This window comes from Corvus moneduloides, chromosome 3 (assembly GCF_009650955.1).
Source record: "Corvus moneduloides isolate bCorMon1 chromosome 3, bCorMon1.pri, whole genome shotgun sequence".
Lineage (NCBI taxonomy): Eukaryota > Metazoa > Chordata > Aves > Passeriformes > Corvidae > Corvus > Corvus moneduloides.
The window spans coordinates 105,722,116-105,739,865 of NC_045478.1; the positions used below are offsets into that span (position 1 = coordinate 105,722,116).

At 41.4% G+C, this 17,750-nt stretch overlaps 1 protein-coding gene across 7 annotated transcripts in view; it reads left to right on the plus strand.

Moving 5' to 3' along the window:
- LOC116441366 (follicle-stimulating hormone receptor) overlaps nt 1–17,750 on the plus strand; it is a 214,991-nt gene that overhangs the window by 140,405 nt on the left and 56,836 nt on the right. The gene's annotated exons all lie outside the window — the stretch shown is intronic.

Here is a 17,750-nt window from a genome sequence, read left to right on the forward strand (position 1 = left end):
TACAGGAATTTTTTAATATATATTTACAATATTTGTTTGACCTCTATTTCTCTACATGTTATTGCTGTGTTATGGCACTGTGGCTGAGCACACTGCCTGGGCCCACACCCCAGAAATCACATTGGGTTTTGAACACTTTACCGTAGGAATTGGAGCATGTCCATCCAGAGCTTTACAGAGCACTGTACGGGCTGGATATCGAGACATGAGTGTCCATGAAGTTCCCACTGAGGAGTGCTTGCCCTTGGATGTACTGATGCCCTGGTCTGGTGGGGACAGCTTTGTAGCCTCAGGGCCGTGGACCAGCACCAGCTCAGGCTTCACCGTTTTGTTTGTCTGTCAGAGGTGTGGACACTGTCTGGAAGAGACACTCTGGCGGCACTGGAAATCAGGGAGACTGGGTCTTTGTTCAAGGCTTTGAAAGACTGCGGTTTTTTCACCCTCTGTGTCAGGCTGCCAGGAGCCGGCCTTGGTTCTAGGTGTGGATTCATCTCTTCAGTGTCCTCCAGGCTGAGTGCACACAGGGGTGGTTATCAGCTAAAATAGGCAATGAGGCAAGGGGTGCCTCAGAAGTTCCTGCTTGCGTCTCCTTGAAGATTTCCTGCATTCCAGAGAAAGCTTGTTAACCTCTGCTTTGGTGGGGTGGCAGACTGCTGTTTTTATTAGCCTGACTAGCTAGCTAGAGTGCATCTTTACAATGTCCACTGTATAAAGGAGTTTATAGATTCCTGTAAAATACCACATGCTGCTATCCTACTTTTATGAATAGCTTTGGGCTTCAGCCTATGTTGCATAGCAACACTCAGGGTTTTGTTAATCTGAACTCAAGTGATTCAGATTGTCTCTCAATCCTAGAAGCCCAAAAGTCCCAGAACCCTTGAGGTGAAAGATTATTGAAATAAGATGCCAACTGCTTTTCTAAAAATAGCCCAGAGATGGAAAAAGATGCACCCAGACTACGTGGAGGTCGAAATTTCACCTTCAACATCAAGTATAGCAGCAGTGGAGGAGTTTCCATGGGTTTGAGTTCCTCCTACTGGAAGGTCTTTTTCCAACATCAGTATCGTATTTCAGCAGCTGCCTAATAGAAGCTACTGCCCATGCTTCCTCTGTCAGCTAGCCTAAGAGCATGCTCCCAAGCTATGTGGTCATCTGAATGGTCTTCACCCTTGTTGATCTTATTGAAGAAGTGGTGGTGGAAAATACTTCCCAGAAAGAAAACGGTGTCAAACCAATCACTAATCATTCCCTGCTATCTCAATGCTGAAATAGCAATACTCACTGAGAGGCTACTTCTGCCAGATAAAGGATAATCAGCTAAAACATCTGTGTGCCTTGGAAGATTACCCTTGAGTGAAGGAGATGGGAAAATCAAAAAGTATACACAAAGGCAGAAAATATTTTGGCTGTGGTTTTGTATCTTTTCAATGCTTCAATAGGATGAAAAAGAGGCTGAAATACTTAATTTCTTTTTTGCCTCTTTGACAATAAGACCAGTTTTCCTCAGGGTAACCAGCCCCCTGAGCTGGTAGACAGGAGTGGAAAGAAAATAGACCCTCTGTAATCCAGGAGAAAGTAATTCGTGACATACTGTGCCACCCTAGAAACTCACAAGTCTATGGCCCCAGATGTGATTCACCCAAAGGCACTGAGGGAGCTGCTGGAAGGGCTCACCAAGCCTCTCCCTATCATTTCCCATCAGTCCTGGTTAACCAGGGAAGTTCCAGACAGCTGGAGGTTGGATGATGTGACACCCATCCACAAGAAGGTCTGGAAGGAGGATCCAGGGAACTACAGGCCTGTCAGCCTGACCTCGGTGCCAGGGAAGGTCATGGAACAGATTATCCTGAGTGTGATCACAAATGCTCACAGTGTGAGCACATTCAGGGTAACTAAGGGATCAGGCCTAGTCAGCAGAGATTTAGGAAAGGCAGGTCCTGCCTGACCAGCCTGATCCTTTATGACCAGGTGACCCACCTAATGGATGAGGGAAAGCCTGTGCATATAGTCTACGTGGACTTCAGTACAGTCTTCAATGCTGTCTCCCACAGCATTCTTCTGGAAAAGCCATCAGACCACGCCTTGGACAGGTGCACTCTTGTCTGGGTTAAGAACTGGCTGAATGGCTGGACCCAGACAGTGGTGGTGAATGGTGCCACATCCAGGAGGTGTCCAGTCACTAGTGGTGTCCCCCAGGGCTCAGTATTGGGGCCAGTCCTGTTCAATATCTTTATTGATGACCTGGATGAGGGGATCAACGGCACCCTCGATCACAGATGGCACCAAGCTGGGTGGGAGTGTTGATCTGCTGGAGGGCAGAGGGATCTGGACAGGCAGGATAGATGGGCCAAGACCAACAGTATGAGGTTCAACAAGACCAAATGCTGAGTCCTGCTCTTAGACCACAACAACCCCCTGCAGTGCCACAAGCTGGGCAGAGTGGCTGGAAAACTGCCCAGCAGAAAGGACCTGGGGCTGCTGGTTGGCAGCGCTGAGCATGAGCCAGCTGTGCCCAGGTGGCCAAGAAAGCCGGTGGCATCCTGGCCTGGATCAGCAAGAGTGTGGCCAGCAGGACCAGGGCAGTGATTGTCCCCCTGTACTCAACACTGGTGACGCCACACCTTGAATGCTGTATCCAGTTCTGGGCCCCTCACTACAAGAAAGACATGGAGGGGCTGAAGAGACTCCAGAGAAGGGGAGTGGAGCTGGGGAAGGGTCTGGAGAGGGAGTCCAAAAGCAGGAGAGAATATTCTTTTAAACACTGCAGTCTTAGAAACAAAGCCCTAGGAAATAAACATCCTTTACAACTGTCAAACTCAGAGCAAATGTTCATTTTCTCATTGCCAAAAGCATTCCTTAATCTGAGAAAGTGAGAGAGAATGGCTGCTATGATACCTACTCTTTGAACAATCTATTTGCAAGAATAGATATGAATGTCACATTAAAAAAAAAAAAAAGTGGTTGGCTATTGAGGTGACATAATCAAAAGGGCTGAAATAACAAGCACTGAATCTAACCCAACAGGTTAAGGGGTATAAATTAGTGGCACGTTTTCTCGACAAAGTACTCAGCTACAAAATTCATGCATCCCCTCATTTTTTTGCCAGGCCAACTTGTCTTTGAAGCTTAAAATACTTTTTGCCATGTAAAACAGAGCAAAAAGATAGGAGATTCCACAAGGAAGCTGCAATTAGAATAAAATAATGATGCAGACCTTTGAAATAAATCTGTGGGAAGACATAATGATTCTGGAAGGACAAGTGTGAAACTTTGCAGGGATGTTTCAGGTTCAGTGGCTAATGCTGACTGTCATATTTGCTTGCCCTTAAGCTACTAAACATGGTTAACCAAGCCTCTGCAGCAAATTCTATCAGCTAGATAAGATGTGCAGCACTTAATGTACGCTACGTTAGCTGATTGTGGATGTCGCCGCAGAAGAATGTGAGGCCAACTCATTTTTTTGTTACAAACTCTGATTGGGACAATTCCATCTCAGCATGAAGAGATTATCACTGCACCACTGATTGGTTAACCTGTGTTCCCGTTATTCAGGTTTCTGTGTGCAATAAAAGATCTGTCCGATACATATTGAAAAACCAGTGGAAGAATTCCTACTGATTTCCATTAGATGGTGTGGTAATATTGGGCCCAGTCTTTTACTGAATTGCTTTAGCACCTGGTCATCAGCACTGAAGTGTCAGCTAGCAGAAGCCAAGGAGTCATGGCAACCATTTTCTCACGTGACTCATGAATGAATTTTTACAATAGAATTAGAGCATTTTATGTTTACAGTACAATGAGAGAAAAAGCCAAGTTCTTAGACAATTTATACCCCTTTAATTGCCTTCTGTCACAGCAAGTTGTCACTGTTTTTAATTTAGTAGATGTCCGCAGACTGGCAAGATGTGCTGTTTCATCCTTGCTGGAAATGTTGGTATGGTTCTTTTTGAAATTTCAATATGAAACATCAAAGAGGTGGAAGGAGAGCAGGGGTTTCAAGCACCCTGACATCCAGTACTGTATCTTATGTTTCCCTAACTCTCTCTGCAAGGTGAGCAGTTAAGACAAGCCAATGATCTGCAGCCCACCTAATTTGTTTTTCCATCATTTTCTTAAGTTGTCTTATGTGCAATAATCATTACAGTGTAAGTGACACTGCTGGGAAAATCAATTCTTCCTCACTGAATAGAAAATAAATTACACTACACTTGAATCATAATTGGTATTTTGTTTGTTTTGTTGGACTTGAAGTTAACCATTGAATACTTTGCCCAGGAAAGTTCTGTGTATTCTGGCAAAGGCACTGCTTGATATAAACATTAAGGAAACTACTTCTGATCGAAATGTAGTAAAAAATGCGTATGGATCTACACTGAATTTTCTGTCAGATGTTCAATATTATGTCCTTGAAGACTATAAAGTCTCTGAATATTTATTAGCAAGATGGAAGTCTATTCCAGATAGGCTTTGAACCATGCTCACCACTGGAGCATGTGAATGACTTTCAGTAGTACATCTGTCATATATTCTATTATTACAAGATTACTATTCCTCTTCTGCTGTTTATCTATAATTCAACCACAACAATGAAAAAGACTCTCATGTGCTCTACGTGAGCACAAAGCCCACATAACTGATGCCAGCTTTTCAACCTGAGGATGAATGGGAGTTAGCAGAGGTTATCAGCACCTTGTGTTGTTCTCACACCTCTAGGGTGTTGTCCCATAGTGTGCCAAAAACCTCTTCAGTTTTACTGTATTTGATAAAATAAAGGTGGGACTGGTAGTTTGTACTTGCCTTAAATTTAACAAAAAGTTTTATTGGAGGGAGGAAAAAAACTAGCTGAGGGGGTGTTTAAGTGCTTTAATTTTCTATGTAGCACTTGTTCTTCAGAGCTGGTGCTCGGGGTGTTTAGGATATCACCCCTGTGATGAAATGGGAGCTCCTCAGTGACCTGGCCCCCTGTTAGTAAGACACTGCAGCTTCCCTGAAGCAAAGTCCCTTGGGGAAAAAAGAATCCAACAAAACAAACACAAAGCCTAAAGGGGTAAACAAGGTGCCTGTGTGCACCTATCCCATCCCATTGCCCAAAGCCTGATTGAAGTTAATGACACCTCCCTTGTTCCCCTCCAGTGGATAGTCCTTGGCTGAGCACTGGGGTTAGAGAGAACTTCTGAGTGTTCTCCAACACCCTTTCCTAACCTCCTGTGTGGAAAGACACTTTTCCAGCGATCTGACCAAGAATCTCTCCATCTGAGCATTAAATCCCATATATAATGCAGGATGCTTGGTGCTTGTTTATCTATTTAGTTCTGTCTTTCCTGTAAATTCCTGCATTAACCTTCAGGGAAAAAAAAGGATTATTTTGGGGTTCTATTTATTATTTTGGAGTGGTTTTTTTTCCTTCTAGGGAAAAGAAAAGGGAGTATGTGTTTGTGTTTGGATAACCAGGAGTATTTTTGGTATCCAGCTCTGTGTGCAGCTGTTCTGGGAGAGATACTGAAAAGCTGCAAGTGGATTCTTTTGCCATCTTATCACATTCAGACAAGAGAAGACACCCCTTGGCTTATAACGTTAAGCTGCAGCCTTGATCGAATTGATCTGTGCTTTTGTTCTTCTTCATAATTTGAGCTATTGATTCTATTTATTAAAACTAATTTAAAAAACACAAGCCCTGAGTGCTCTGCTGTTCCAGATCAGGCTGCTCCGGGCAGTCTGATCTGAAGCTAATCCATTCACTGCTGATTTATTTTCACTCTGTTTTCAAGCAGAGTTCTGTTCTGTGTTTCATTTTTTTTTTGTCCTCTGCTTCTCTCTGAGAAAAAAGGCATTTTGTTTCACACCTCCAGTGCAAGCAGGGGGGTTTAGATTCCTTTTTCTGATATATGAAGTGAACTCAGGAAAGTTTACCTGGCTCTTTTTCATGCAGGTTTTGTTCAGAAGGTAGCCCACTGTGTATTGTTCTCTGTTGTCTTAAATCAAAGCACTACCCTTATGCTAGAAAAAAAAGTATTTGCTTAAATGCACTCATCTTGCCATCTTGGAGTTCATGGGACTCACCATGTTCCTAGACTAAGGGCCAGCAGAGGACATCTTTTCCCTGTACTTCCCGGGAAGCACAGGTTTGTCTAAGGTCTGGCTGATAGTTCCTAAAAATAAATAGCTTTATTCAGCCTTCGAGAAATTGAATGAAGCCCTTATTATTACAAATAGATTAAAAGAAGAGCCTTAAGGAGATAGACACTTTTCAGCACCAAGCTGGCTTTGAGTTTCTAGGCAAAGATCAGGATTTAGTGATTTTGTGGTATTTTATTTATTGTCGATGCATTTTGTTAGTGATACTATTGGACCTTCTTTTCCCCAGTTTACCACAATTATTTAAATATTGAACCTCCAAATTCTTCAGCTGGTTCAAAGCTCTCTGAGTGTCCTGCTTGTGCAGGGACTGCATATTTTTCCTACCGCATCTTTCAGTGTTTGCTGCTGTAAGGTATTCTTTCCACAGTAAAAAAAAAACCTCATAGTCAGTTCCTAATTTATTCTGAGGTCTACTTGGTCATTCTCACAGTCTAAAGCCTGCAATTTCTTTTGCAGTATGCCAGCACTATCAGCTGGAATCAATCAGGCAAAACATAAGCCTTGATATTGTCATGAAGCAAACAGGAACAAGGTAATATAGAGTAATATCCTCTGAAGCCTTGGTCTGGTTTTGAAAACACGGCACTTCACTTCAGAATCAATATGGGCACAGAAAGATGAAGTCAGTGTTGCTGAATATTTCTTTGTAGGTTAGAAATGCCCTATGAAGTGCATTAGGAAGGCATCTTTGTTTTGACTTGAGAGCTACAGGTAGATTATTGATGGGATAATTTAAGCAAAACCACAGTTGTTCAGGTACAGCAAGAAAGAAACTCCCCACAGCTTGTTTACCATGTGATCTTGCCCCAAACCTTCACAGAGATACTGTATAGCCCAGAAAGCGTCTTCTGCAAGGGGTCAGCAACCCAAATTTGACCCATCAGCTCCAGCTAAGACCATGCTATTCCCAGTTTCCACTTCCTTGCCCCCAGGTCTCCAGGCAGGGTTACCGCCCAGCAAAGGCAGATCGTGGTAAGTTTTTCCTTCTGTAGGAAGGGCCCCCTCCTTTGCCTGCTCTGTCCCTGCAATATCAGCTATGGCTGTGACTCAAGTACCCTGTGCACAACAGGGATTCTTAGGAGCTGCTAAGGGTAGCTTAAGAATTGGGTACGTTTTTAAGATACATTATCACAATACTTCTCCTCCAAATAATTCCAGCCCAGGGGGTTGCCTGGAATTTGCGTTGGAATCAGTCCTTGCCCACCCTCTCCAGGACTTCTGTGGACCTCTAGCATCCCTTTAAGCTTTCCATGCCAAACAGTCCCAGCCAAATTGGTCATTCCTCTTACAAAAGCCGTATCATGTCTTTGGTCAGCATTAGTGCCCTCCTCTTTACTTTTCCCAGTACTCAAATACCCTTTTTGAGATGGAAGGGGTCAGAACTGCACCCTCTGTTTTTACAGTAGAGAAGGGAGAGGAAGGTTTTGGAAAACGAGTGCAGCAAACAAGTGACACAAAACCCTTAAGCCTTTAGAATATTAAGAGGCTCAATTTGCCTTCTAGTCCGCCTCCCAAAAAGGGCCTGGGAGAAGAGTAAGGGACAACCTGAGACTTTGCAGTGGCAGTTCAACATGCCTGATTTTAGAAAGATTATCAAAATGACCTAGGAAAAAAGTTTGTGGTGAGCTGAAACATTCTTTTAATACTTTCATTATTAAAGAATGCTGAAGTGTTCTTGTCACATTTATTTTTGGTAGTGTCTTGTGGAGCCAATTCCATGCAATGAAACAGGAGTCTGAATGACGTGCTGAAAACACTAAATCGTATCAGTGCCACATCCACATGCCTTTTTTTACCCAGTCTTATGCAAGGAGATGCATATCACAGTCATTTAGAGACAGTCAACTGAAGAAAGATGATGGAAGGGTGTGTAGGAAGGGGGCAGAAGTCTCATCCACTGAGGTTGGATGTTGCAAAGAATATATTTTCCCATGCATAACTGCTAAGCTCTTTCTTAGAGGTCTTCCAGCTGTGCCATGAGCAGGTCAAGTTTCTGCCATCTGTATTTCACTCTTCTATCACCCTTTTTAGGAGGACCATGTATGTTTATTATTTTTAAGTGCTCCACAGAGGGTTCAGGTTTGAGAAGCACTCTAAAGGTGAGAGCACAAAGCACGTCTTTATTCTGAACACAACCTAGCATTTCAGTTGCCAGTGTGGTCAAGGTGGCCTCTTTCTGAAGCAATAATACTCACTTTCAAATGCAGTAAAGATCCATGCTTGACACCGGTGCAGGCTTTATCCTGTGTATTACTGAGAAGAGATCTTTCAGTCTTAAAGGAAATAGTACAGTTAGTATTTTTAAGGATAGTGCTACGCTAGTCAGGAGCATCATTTTAATATGTGAAAATAAATCCATGGCTAATGGAAGGTAGATAGATACATTCAGCTTTTTGCAGTGGCAAGGTAATTCTTCCTAAAACAATAGGAAAATGTAATTATTTATTTGGTTTTGTACAAGGAGAAGTAGGGAGAATTCCTTGCTTTTTCATTCCCTATCAAATTGGTGATGTCTGTGGGGAAGAGACCTCAATAACAGAGAAGGACTGTGAGGGAGAAGAGATACTCTCAGGAGAGTGCAGGACAATATTGGAAGAGTCCAGGCACCTGCAATTGATATCCCTGTGATTGTTTCCCTCAGCAATGTCCAAGAGATGAGCTGAGAAGAGTTCTTGACGTGGGAGCTCTGTGACTAGGAAGAGGACCAGTGATATGGGAATGTGTGGTGAGCAGGGGCAGTGAACAGGAATGTTTACAGGACTTGAATAAAATGTGCAAAGTGCCTTAAAGTGTGAGGACTCTGAGCTCTTTTACATTTACAGGAGCCTGTTGCTCACGTTAATCTCATGGGTACTCCCATTCTCAATGTGCTTTGTGGTTCACCCCCTTGCACATGCAGCAGCAATTCCAGAAGCCAGCTTTTGTTCCCCTGAAAGAGTCAGCAGAGGAAGGCATGACCAGAGATTTCCTTTTTTGCATGTTGCTGGAGTGACTGAAGTTGGGGATTTTTCCCCTTTGTCACTCTTAGTGTTACTTCAAAACGTGAGTATTTAAAATTTAAATGTGTACTTCAGTATGTAAAAAGAAGAGAATTCTCCACTTGCCACCATGGGGGAGAAGCAGGAATGTGTGGCACATTTCTGTATTTCAGGACAGCTGTGTTAGCACAAGTCTAGCCGGTGCCCTGGGACGAGCAGCATAGGTGCTGTTTGCCTCTGGGACCCCTCCTTCCAGAGAGGCTGTTTTCCAAGAATTCCAGCTGAATTAGTTGTGTTTGACACTCTCGCTGCTCTTTGGAAAATACAGCACGTATTAGATAGCAGAGAGAATATTTACTTTTGCTAAGCTTGTATTCAGATACAGAGGAAAGAGGAGTACAATCAAGTCTCTAAGTGCTGTTTCTTAAATAGTTTCTGACTGCTCTGGCATTGAGAGTATCTGATATCTCATTACAACTTCAAACAAGCCTTTGCATGTATCCAAATTAATCCAAATATTTGCTGGGGACTCTGTTACTTATTAGACTGTGTGCAAATTAGGGAATGTAACAGTGAGTGTCTTTCTTTTTATTTTGTTAATATTCTGGGATATTTCAGCTGTGTCTCATTAAGCAGGATAGGTATAGTGCCTATGATGATATGGAGGAGAAAGGAGATAAAAAGCACTCTAGCTGTTTCTAATGAATTTGTCAAGATAAAGTGACACAGGTGAGTTATTTGGTGTTTTGCTATCCAGTGATGGTTCAGCAAGAAGTTTTGCAGAAAAGCTTACTTTTTCTCTTACCTTTCCTAAGGCATCCAACACAGAACTTAAGGGATTTTGTCCCTGGAGAATTTGTCTCAGTCAATAAAAATAGCACCATGCCAACATGGAAAGTCCCAAAGTCTTAGAGTTTGAAACACTACACACAAAGGACACTTATCACCTTTCTGGTACGACCTCAGACGATGAACAAACCACTGTTCTCTCCCTGCTGATCTTTTATGACACATTCTTGGGACAGGAAAAGAGTCTAAGTGACTGGCTGTGTGTGAGCAGGATGGCTATTCCTGCACTGAATCAAAAGCGGGGGAAGAAAGTTTTGAAGACAATACCTAAAAAGCCTCCCATCTGGTTAGACTGTGGACATTTTCCAGAACCCTATTTGCCTTGACAAGTTGCCTGTGGGAAAGAACACAAAGTAAAACATTCTTTTTGCAAGAACAAAATACCCAGTACTTGTACAATGCTCCTTTTGTTAGGAAAATATGCAGAGATATTAATATAAATAGATGTAACGCCAAGAGTGTGCTCAGAGTGAATGAATTTTTAATGGCTCCTCCTCACCATAAAGATGGTTCCAGATATCAAGGTCAGATTTTAAGGAAGTTGTACATTCATCACATGCTGTACATTTCTCAAAGGCCCCTGTGAGTAAGCTGTGAGTAACGAGGACATGCTCTTCTAAAAGTAGCATAGTATCTTACAGGATGATCAATACTAATAAAAGTATAGCTATTTGTAAAAATAAAGCAATCACTATTTCCTGGCTCTCTGTAACCAAGATGGGATAACTTCTTTCACTTGTGTTATTTATCTTGCACAGAACACTTTTCACAGCATGTCTTTGACATTAATAGAAGCAATATTAACTGTGCTTTCAAGCTTACTGCTGGCCTTTTTTGTGGGTAACTCATTCCAAGCAGTTAAACTCTTCCCAGGTGCGAACATGATAACTGTGATTCTGCTCAGAGGCCTAAAGAGGACTTGTTTGTTGCCATTTGTGCTCTGCAGCAAACCCTTTGTCTCTGTGCATGCATACTGTAGAGGAATCCAGAGCTCCAGCTTTGCTTTGCTAGAGCTCTGGGTAAGCTTAAAGAAGGGAGGAGATCCTTCCTGCCAAGAGAGCATTGCTTTGCCTGCTTCACCTAATGTCATTTGTGTTTGTGACGTATCTTGTGCGCTACTGCTACTTGCACATAAATCTGCAACAAAATTGTTTGTCAGGGACTTTACAAAATGCCTTAACACACACAGGCAGCTGGTCTGAATGGTCACTACTCTAGTGCCTCTCCAGCTTTGCCTCAGTGTAAGGTCAACCCAACCTAAATACACTGAAATAACTTCAATAAGTGTAGACCATTAAATATCTCAGAACAGGTAAAAGTCTGTTTCCTGACTGGGAGCTTTGCCATCTTCTATTTTTTTCTGTTCTTCCATATCCAGATTCCTCCCACCCTATTCGAGTAGAGCTATTTAAAAGCATCTTGGAGCTTTATTTTTAACTGGCTGCACGTGTGACCTCAGAAGGAAGCTATCTGCTGCACCGTGGGGAGATGTAGCAGTGCTACTGAGGACAGCGTGTGCTTTGTCCAGGAATGAAAAGGGTATCAGTGCTGAGACTAAACATGCCATGGCTTTGGAAAACTAAGTCAGGGAGGAGGGAGAGTAAGTTTTACAAGCCCTTTGCTTGACCACTTTTACAGTCTTTTAGATGCTTGGTTGTTTTTTTATTCTCACAACAGTTTTCTGTCCTTCCTCATCTCTCCTTATCAGCTGCTAGCTGCCTAGGGGCACTGTGTGCGATTAATTAGCTGACCTAAGCAAGGTCCTCAGGGAAAAACAAATCCCACAGCAAATGTGCTGTGTGCCTGTGGGAGCAGCATCACAGCTCTGCTGGGGAAACAGGCATGTTGTTATCCATGCTATGGTGGTGTGGGCGCTCTGCAAGTGCAATGCCAACAGGACATTGGGGGTGCGATCTTGAAATGTTTCCCTGCAGCTTTTTGTGGCTGGGGGGCATTATTATATTGGGTAAGTGTTAACTAAATTTAGAATAGGAATGCAATCAGTACTGTTAATTATCCTTTTAATCTAATTCCAAAAAGAAAAGGAAATTGATTTTTATGGGAGGCCACTGATAAAGATTAAGAAGTGATTCTTCATCAGCTGCTGCGCTTACTGCGTTTTAGATTCAGACCTGCAAAGCAGACAGACCACTAATAACTTTATCATCATAGTGCTAATTGTATTTACTTTGTCTGTACAATACCTTAATAGCTCACAAACCAAAATATTTTCTTTCTCATAGGTTCCCTTTACATCACTCCCAGACCTCAAGAGATTCCCAAGTAGCAAGAAAGGGAGGACACGTTCCCTCCCAGATTAACCCTACATTTTTCAGTCAGATAAAAGAACGGTTTTCCCTTGTGTTGCTGAGCATGATGTTCTTATAGGATATGGAATATCATATAACCCTGGTTATCATATCATAACCCTGGTTAGTTTGGGTCACCTGCCCAATGCCCACACCCCAGATCCCTGGCTCTGCATTGCAGGGGGCAAAGTGAGAAACAGGCGGCCTCGATTCTGTACATGGGTCAGCAAAAGCTGCAAGATCAGTGTGTTACTAGTTTGGGCCAAAGTCTAAACCACAGCACCATATGAGCTGTCCTGAAGAAAATTAACTCTCTCCTAGTCACACCCAGTCCAGCCTGAAAGACAGGGGGGAGCTCTATTTTCTGTCTTCTTCATTCTGCATTCTTCAAATGCGCATTGCCTAGATTTTCCTTGGAATACTGACCTTTACCAGCTTTTATCGTCCTACAACAGGAATAAACCAGCTGCATGGCCTAGATAACTCCTTTCTCAAGCATTTAAAAGGGATGAGCAGCTGACTTAAGCACATTAGGTGGATGCAGCGATCAGACGCTTCAATCCAGATTGTGCATGTTAGCAAGGGATTACGGTCTTTCTCTCATAAATCCATTTACATGTGTGGGAAGTTGGGCCTCTCAGACTCTCAAACCCGTGGATCATGTTTCAGTTGAACAAATGAATTGCAAAGCTCTTCCTCCGTTATTCAAGTGTGCCTGTGCTATCAGGGTCCACTCTTTGAAATGAATCTGTAGTTAGATGAATAGTCATTATTAGAAAAAGACTCTGCTTGGCTTTGGTTTTCTCTTAAGATAATGCCATATCTCTCTGAAAAGACGAGCCAGCAGGATGGTGGGAGATGGTTTTTTTGTCGCTGCCTCTGCCATTCCTCATGATCCTGCTTTACTCAGCTTTATGAAGTCCCTGCTTCAGGATCCCACGGAATCGAGGTGACTAATACAAATCTTTCCCCATTCTTAAATTAAAGCCTCATGAGTGTTGAAAATAGCTTAGCAGCATGATATGAGTGCTCTCTAAAGACTTTAAATCCAAAAAGCAAATAAACCCAAGCTTTTTGAATTTAGATTGATGGTTTTTGAAGCCTAGTATTTTAGCATCCAATTTGTGAGTCTTGTACTCTTCTCTGCATGCTGTTAGGAAAGGGACAACACAGCTTTGTCTGAAAGCACCTACAACCTACTTAATAGATTCCAGAGATTTTCCACTTAGGCAACTGATTAGGAAAAACACTTTAGTGTTCACAAATACCTACGTATGCCCCTTCCCAGTGAGATGCTCACTAGATCCAGACCCTAGTCACAGTGAAGTCATATGACAGTGTGAACCCATTTCAGTGAGCTGGAGGCTTACAAATGTTCTTCATAAATTTAAATTAAATCGCATTTAGCTCTAAGGAATCTCGTGATTCATTCTAGTGAGAATTAGGGCAGAAGTTTCAGGCCAAAGTGACACAGATCAATTGATTTACACCATATGGGATGCTGGGATGTGGTCTGCAGTATCTGTCTCCCATTACTGCATTAAAAGAAAAATAGTCCTTCACTGTTGTATTGACTAATCAAGCAAAAACAGGGGGGGGAAAAACCCACCAGGGTGCAGGATCTTGTTGATTTGTGCATTTAATCAAGAGCACATTAAATAGGTCATAGAATCATTTTGTCTTCCCCTCATGTAAAGCAAAAATTCATTTGTTGCTTGTGCTGGAACCTCCAGCACATCTCCAAAGCAAGAAGCAAAAACAAAGGAACAACAAAGAAACAATCAAAAAGAATTACAGAGAGTAAATTAAATTTCACTGTAAATCTTTTTTTGACAAAATGCACATTGCTGCAGAGGATTAGAAGGTGATAGCATCAGTCTATTAGCTCAGAGATTAAAGTAAAAATGTTCTTCAAAATCCTATCACATTTATTTCTTTGGAACCAAAGCTGGTGATTTAGCATTATGGTCACTGAATATTTTTGGCTTTTTATTTTATTTTCCTTTGGTCTTTAAGTTGTAAAGTTTATAGTGTCTGCTTGATATAGTTCATTTTAACGTCAAGAATTTGCAATTTACATGAGGCAGGGAAGATAATTCTACAATGCACACACTTTTCTGATTAACTGTGTGTGACTTAAGTAGATCTGAGAAATGAGTTTTAAAGAGTGTTTTGAAAGACCTAAATTCAGCCAGGCTTTATGATGCAGACCTTTTTTTTTTTTTTTTTTTTAAGCAGTCTGATTTCTGATAATCAGTGCAGTTCTTTGTTGTGCAAGGTTATTAGGTTATTGCCAGTGGCAAGGGGAGGCCTTTGCCAAGGAAGGGGGCTGGGAGGAGGGGACACCAAAGCAATGTGGGAGCAAGTTCTGGCGGAAAATTTATGCCAAAGAGCACCTTAATAATCGTTCAAGAAAAACTTGTGGAACCAGGGTCTGAGAATTCATTTGATGAATATGTAAAACACACCATTCTGCACATAAATGGCTAACTTCCCAAACACAGTGTAGTTACATTGGTTTCACTTCACAGGTTTCCCTTGCACTTTTTTTCAGAGACAATTAGGAGAAATGACCTGTATAGGTCCACTTTTTTCATCTTCTAATTTAACAAGTCTTTTTAATCACCCATACCTTGAGCACCAGATATTTGAATAATGACATCCAGTCCTCCATCCTTTCATGATGAGGTCGATCTCCTTTCTGTCACTGGAATCGTGTGGGGCTGGATGAAAGAACATTAATTTTTCTGGAGATTTTTTCCTTCGTGTCTTATACTCTGCCTGTCTGAACTATTTCAGCTGAAGAAGACTCTATTTTAAGAAAAGATCAATAAATCTCTTCATAACTGGAAATGTTAGAGGGTTATTCAAGAACATTTTAGCAGTGCCTGCTAATTTCTGTTCTTTGTGTCATGTGCTCTATAGGCTTTGAGATTAATTTGGCACTGTGATATTTCTCTTATACTGGACACAGCCATACAGAAACAAGATGTATTTTTATTGTTTGTTCTTCATAGTGATATCAAGTGCAAGTCATCTGTGTCAGTGGCTTCATATCAAATGAGACCCCAATCTTTTAAATAACCAGGTTGAGATGTCTCTGTATAAATAAACAGGTCTATATGAGATAGTTCTGCCCTAGTCCTGACTGGTCTAGCTTCAAGCAGAAACATTTTTTTAGTAGCTTCATAATAGAGGAGTTTACTCACACTCATTCATGAGATAAACAAAAATGATATAATAAAGAGACATATAAAACAATTAAAAGTGAAAAATGGAAAAAAGCTGTGGGAATTTTGCATGCTCAGTCCAGAGAAATATAGAGAGTGTGGTTGTAAAACTGGAGCAGACAGCTTCAGTTCCTACCAATAAACTCCTCAGCAATCTCTTTCAACAGATATTTAAGTCAGGATTTAGAAACCTCTCCTGGATATCAGGGCATGTATTGAAGCTATGTATTGACTTGAATCTATCCTTTTACATGGTGAGTAACAATAGTTAATATTGCCATTTTTCTATTCCCAGCTGTTCACACAATGCAGGATAACCATGTGATTACCTGGGGCTTGTTCCCTTTTCCCATGCTTCCTGCTCTGTCATTTGTTAAGTTTTTGGTGGTTCCAACACTGGAGTCCTTTCTAGGACTTTCTCATGCCTTGTGTTGGGCATCTGGCTCTAGGTTTTCAATTCCACACCATTCACTGAATGTTTAGGCCTCTCAGTGCTTTCCTTGCTGTTACCTAAGTGCCAACATAAATTTTTAGGACCAAATACTGCATCTCGCTCTTAAGTACACATTACACATTTTTTAAAGGAAGCTTTTGTTTACTTGCTTCTCTTGACATGAAACATGCTTTAGCAAAGGTGGGCTGTATTCATTTATTTGGCCCTAAAATAGTGCCAGAAACAAAACCAAGGAAATGCTTTCCATTTATTTTCTCCATGTACCTCAGAAAGAATGGGTACTGCACAGCCAGTATCTCAAGTTAAGCACACATTGATTCTTGGAGACTAATTGGTGAGATTTATTGACAGTAGAGAATTTGGCTAGTTATAATAGATTCCTATTCATTATACAGTTGATAATTCAAGGAGTAGCTCATTCTAATTTTCACTGTTAGTTATGCCTTTAAGTCTGACTTTATATAGCTCACACAGAGATGTTTAAAAACAATTAACCTTAATTTTTTTAAGTGGAATATGAGATTTCAGCTATTAAACTTCAATTCTGTTTTAATTGCTCCAGGGCATTAGACACATGGATCCTGAATTCCGGCACCTTATTAACACAGGACCCAAGGTCTGATTTTTAGTTCTATGCAGATGTGGCTTTTCTCATATCGCTAACCCCATCTATGAATGAAGTTCCCTTCTTTTCATTAGTTTCTGTATCAGACTGTAATTTCTTGTTGTGGTGAAGCATGGCGTAGGCCAGCATTTAATTAAAAATTGCAAATGTCCCTGTGACCTGCGCCTGCAGAGAGAGGATTCATTTTAGCACACTGCCATAAAAAAATGATAGGTGGCTTTTCAGACAAAGCCCTTTTTCTAGGGCCCAGAAATTAGGCGTGCATTTCTACAAAGCAGAGTTTGAGAGAGATTTCAAAGCAGATGAAAGTTAAAGGGTTTCCTGATGGTTCAGCTTTGTAGCACTAAGCCTGCTGGGTGTTCTGCAAGGATCCATTGTACCCATCCACTCTGAAAGCACAGCCGCAGCTTTGCATGCATTACACCAGCCCTGTTTTCAGTCGGGTTTCACAAATTGCCTAATCCAGGTTAGGCCTTTTCTGGAAGCTCTTTTATCCTTCTAACATTTGCATAATGATCTCAATACTGTAATTCTTGTGTGACAGTGTGTTGAAGCTCTTTCTGATTTACATTAATGATAGCATAAGAATAATGAAATACCAAATTGACTTCATCGTCTTTCAGGACTGAGAATACCATAAATTTCAGTGTTTAAAAAGGTGTGGGACCAAGTTCAGTCCTGGCATAATCACAGTAACATCTCTAGAACTAGGTGAGGTGTGCATTGACTTCGTCCTGCTTAAGTAAATATTAACTCATGAGGGGGTAGATTCTACTAAAGACCTACAATTAAAAAATGGGAACATGTCACATTGGTACTCTGACAGAATAATAGGTTTTCCCCCTAAAACTTTGATTAAAGCATTACAATCTTGCATGAAAATTCTCAGCTAATCATCTGAAATAAAACATAGATGAGGATTGAATGAACACTTTATGTGAATGCTAAGAAAGTCAGTCTCTAGTTTTGAGGTGTTGTGTTAAAATTTTCAGGACTGCACAGCAGGCTCTGTTCCCATTCCTGTTCTCCTGCAGACCTTACAATGAGACAGCTTTTGAGCTGAAAGGTGATCCCAGCCATGCAAAACCAGTCCTGAGATGATGAAAATTTGGAGTGGTCTGGCAGATATGTTCATTGAAAAAAAGACTTACATGGTAATTCAGAAAA